General features: G+C 50.0%; 1 protein-coding gene across 3 annotated transcripts in view; it reads right to left on the minus strand.

Moving 5' to 3' along the window:
- The window catches only part of SIPA1L3 (signal induced proliferation associated 1 like 3), a 290,592-nt gene extending 285,919 nt beyond the window's left edge, over nt 1-4,673 (minus strand). For all 3 annotated transcript variants that reach the window (XM_058426942.1, XM_032173072.2, XM_032173071.2), the window contains exon 1: nt 4,080-4,673. The gene's annotated coding sequence lies outside the window, so the exon portion shown is untranslated. The remainder of the gene's footprint in view (nt 1-4,079) is intronic.
- Between the last annotated feature and the right edge of the window lie 134 nt (nt 4,674-4,807).

Here is a 4,807-nt window from a genome sequence, read left to right on the forward strand (position 1 = left end):
GAAAAAACTGGGTTACAAATAGGTGTAGCTTGAACCCTACCCCCTCCTTTTTTGGGGAATGGTATGGGAGGAGGAAGAAAACAGTCAATACACATACATACACATGCACATACATACAAACATAATCAATATAAACACAGAAAAAGATAACTGAAGCATCTGTACAAATCACAAGGGCTGAGAGCACATCCATTTTGTTCATTATGTTATCTCCAAAACCTAGCAATAGATACTTAATAGATACTCACTGTCTGAATAAATGGTTATCTCTGGGGACATGGGATTTTGGAGTGGAGGGTGGCACTAGGTATTTTCCCTACATCTCTGTATTGTTTGACATGTTACAACAAGCATGAATTTCTTGCATAACTGTTTTTAAGCTAAATTCAACCCAATCACATACATACACATATGCACAAAAGGTCATGACCAAAATAGTCCTTAAAAAAAGGAAGCAATAGGCCGGGCACGGTGGCTCACGCCTGTAATCTCAACACTTTGGGAGGCCAAGGTGGGTGGATCACCTGAGGTCAAGAGTTCGAGGCCAATATGGCGAAACCCCATCTCTACTAAAAATACAAAAATTAGCCGGACATGGTGGCAAGTGCCTATAATCCCAGCTACTCAGGAGGCTGAGGCAGGAGAATCGCTTGAACCCGGGAGGTGGAAGTTGCAGTGAGCCGAGATCATGCCACTGCACTCCAGCCTGGGCCACAAAGCAAGACTCTGTCTAAAAAAAAAGGAAGCAATATCGGTCTTGAAGAATACACAAATGCACAAACTGGTCCAATAACCTCTCATTCTTTTTTTTTTTTTTTTTTTTCTGAGACAGGGTCTCACTCCATCACACAGGCTAGAGTGCAATACTGCAATCACAGCTCACTACAGCCTCAACATCCCGGGTAGCTGAGACTAGAGATGTGTGCCACCACACCTGACTAATTTTTTGTAGAGATGGGGTTTCGCCATGTTGCCCAGGCTGCTCTCAAACTCCTGGGCTCAAGTGATCCACCCGCCTCAGCCTCCAAAGTACTGGGATTACAGGCATGAGCCACTGCATCCCGCCAAATAGCCTCTCATTCTAATAGCTAAAAACAAACACTTTATTTTAAAGGAAATGATTAATGAATTCTTTTATTAAAATGTAAATACATTTAATTTACATTTTACAAGTTACTAAACCTATGTTTGAAATATATCAGTAAAATATATTTTACAGCAAAAAAAAAGAGGCACCAATCACTGCACATTCTAAATTCCACTTTTGATTTACCACCTAACAACTGCAATGTCTGAAACACAGACTCACATCTAACTCTTAGATCATTCATTCTACACCGACTGCTAAAAAGCCACGTGCTGCTGTCACTAGTCATGGAGAACAACCAAGATTTTTTTTTTTTAAGCCACTGCTTTATTTCTTCAGGTTAACAAAACGCTTAGGTAAATTTGGTGGCCATCACAAATGTGATTGAGACCACCGGTTTCTATCATCAAATGAAATCACAACGACAGGTTTCTGACAATAAACTCAACCTAAAGGGACTGCTAATAAATGCCCTTCCCAGCCTCTTCTTGGGTGTGTGGTATGTGTGCTGCCTCCTGAAATGCCCAGGATGGCCACCCTCCCACACGAGATATTCTAAGCCGCTGACACCATCTAACTTTTCTGAAAGAAATTAACAACTCAGCCGATCTTTACCAGGCTACAATCACAGAACTGGGTCCCCTGAAAGCCAGGCTTTCGTGCCACATCCACAGTCGCTGCTGTCTAGCCAAGTCTATAATGTCTTCTTGCCCTTATTAATATATATGTTACATAGGTTTACGTATGTTAATCCCTAATGACTTGACTTAACCTTGTCATGGCCAGGCGTGGTGGCTCATGCCTTATAATCCCAGCACTTTGGGAGGCCAAAATGGTAGATCACCTGAGGTCAGGAGTTCAAGACCAGCCTGGCCAACATGGTGAAAACCCTGTCTCTCCTAAAAATACAAAAACTAGCTGCGTGTGGTGGCGGGCACCTGTAATCCCAGCTACTCAGGAGGCTGAGGCAGGAGAATCGCTTGAACCCGGGAGACGGAGGCTGCAGTGAGCTGAGACTGTGCCACTGCACTCCAGCCTGGGCTACGCAGCAAGACTCCGTCTCAAAACAAACAAACAAACAAACAAAAAACTCAACCTTGTGAGAAAAGGCCACAACCTCCAGGAGCTGGGGGGAACTTTCAGTGCCCATCAGATGGGAGACCAATATGGGCCAATGAAATGGTGTTTCTGTGAAATGGCAGCTTTGTCCTTCTTGCTTGTCGACTGGATATGGGAAGGCTGGGGAAGAAGAGCAACTCCCAGGTTTCTGGCTTAGGCAACCAGGTCAATGCTGGCACGTTTGCCAAGATGGTGGCTACTGGTTCCAGGAGAAGAAGGAGTTCAGGTTGGACATGCTGAGTTTATGGTGCCCAAGAAACAGCCACTTATTTGAGCCACAGCATCAAAGAAGCACAGGCTCCACATCTGGAGCTAGAGTGCAGGGGACTCAGTGGCTTTGGGACACAGAGGCAAGAGCTGGCAGCACCGGGACAATAATTAAAGCACTGGAGTGAACATACTGGCTCTATGAGGAGAGGTGTGTGAGCAGGGGACTGCTGATGGCAGGTCAGACCCATTTCTTCTTATGCTTTTCAACTATAGTGTGTTCCATAATTTAATCTTTGCTGAGTAAAATTTGGGAGGGAGGGGGAAGATAAAAAAAACACTAACCTTGTGCCCACTCTGCCATGTAGGTACAAACAGAAGCAAAAAGGGCCTATTAAAAAAAAAAAACAGCAAGATACATTTAATCATTTAATAAGCACTTAATGTGTGCCGGGCCTTGTGCAAAGCACTAAACATGAATTATCTCCTGGAACCATCCAAACAATCCTGGCACAAAAGTCCTATGACTACCATTCCACAGATGGGACACTGAGGCTGGGAGCAAACGTGTGGGGGAGCTCAGGGCTGTCATGTCACAGCCCACAGTCAGGCAGTCTCTGGGCCAGATGGAGAATACTGAAGAACAATTATAATACATAAGAGCTGCTACTTAGTGAGAGATGGCGCTGGACTAGAAATACAATCTCAGCAAATCCTTACAACCCTTTGAGAGTGATCTTGTTATTATCCCATTTTGTAAATGAGGAACCTGAGGTAGTAGGAGGGGAAGTCAACTGGACCAGTTCTGAATCTGGCCCTCGGGAGAGACCAATACTACCGCCAGAGCCCCACCCTCAGAGGGTCTCTGGGCCACTAGGAAAACGCTGAATAAATGGTACCGTTTACTGAGCGTTATGTGCCAGCTGCTGTGCTAAGCAATTTACACATGGTATTCTCACTGCATCCTGAAAACAACTCGACGAAGTAGCTGCTATTTAAATCCCCATTTTATAGATAGGGAAACCAAGGCACAGAGAGGTGAAGCCAGTTGCCCAAAGTCACACAGCTGGTAAATGTTCAAATTTGAACCTGGGGTCTCTCTGCCTTCCAAACCAACGCTCTTAACAAAATAATCTCGGTTAACAGCAGCTAGCCGGCATTGGGTGCTAACTAAGGACTCACCACTTTACATGCACACGCTCAACTAATCCTCACCCTATGCAATCGATAACATCTTCACCTCATTTTTCGGAGAACTAACAATAACCCAAACACGCAGTAAGTGCCTGCTATGTGCCAAATGTTTTATTATATTATCTCAACAGAATCTCCGCCAAGACACTCTCCTACTCCCTTTTACTGCAGGGGAAATTGAGGTTCGGTGCGGTTTCCCCAGATCGCAGCTCCCGAGTGGCACAGCCGGGACGCGAATCCACCGCTCCCCGCCTCCAAGCTCTTCCCCACAGCGCCGGGGTGCACGCCTGGAAAGTTGAGCCATGCGGGCACGAGTCCGGCTGGGTCCGGAGGGCGCGAGTCCCGGCGCCGCCGCCCCCCACGGCCAGTACCCACACCCGGCCGTCCGCCCGCGCTGACCCTCGGGGTCCGGGCAGCCACCGATTCCCTGCCACCCTTGCGCGAGGCCGATCCTGCACCCGGAGCCACATACCTGGGCGTCCCGGCTGCCCGCCTCGCGGGCCCCACGACCGCGGCGTCCGGCTCCGCGCCGCTCGCTGGAGACGCCGCCAGCTCCGGTGGCCCGAGTGACTTCCAGGCTGCCCACTTCCAAGCCGCTTCGCGCGAGTCCTCCTGGGAACTGTAGTTTCGCCCTAGCCGGCCGCGAACTGAAAAGAGCCTGGCGCGCGGGGGCTGCCGGGAGCCGTAGGCGCACCGCCGCGCTGCCTCCTAGGAACCGTAGTCCACTGGTCGCCTTCGTGCAGCTCCAGTCTCTAGAGCACTTCCGCAGCCCCGAGGGGCGTGAGGGAGGGAGGTGTGTCTCCTGCAGACTCCAGCTCGAGAGCCGCGCTCTTCGCTCCGCCGGGGCGGTTTCTCCTTTCTCCTAGCCCCATCTACTTCCTCCCTTCATTCGGCGGAACCTCTCCCTCACTCTCTGCCAGGCTCGAGTCACTTACCCCTAGGACGCTAGCCCGACAGAAGCGGGGAAAGCGGAGCAGCGCGCTAGAACCCCAGCGGAGGGGGCGGTGGAGGAGGGCGTCGATGCACGCTCGCGCACGCGCGGTCACCGGCAGACCCCGGCCTAAATTGCCGCGGGCCCCCGCGGAGAGGATTTTTTTTTTTTTTTTTTCTTTCGAGCGCGCGCGCGCGCGTTCTCGCGCCGGGCTCGCGCCCATGCGCACGCGCGTTCAGACCCCTGGCCTCGGGGAGTCCGCCGGCTGC

Source organism: Hylobates moloch, unplaced genomic scaffold, assembly GCF_009828535.3.
Source record: "Hylobates moloch isolate HMO894 unplaced genomic scaffold, HMol_V3 SCAFFOLD_13, whole genome shotgun sequence".
Lineage (NCBI taxonomy): Eukaryota > Metazoa > Chordata > Mammalia > Primates > Hylobatidae > Hylobates > Hylobates moloch.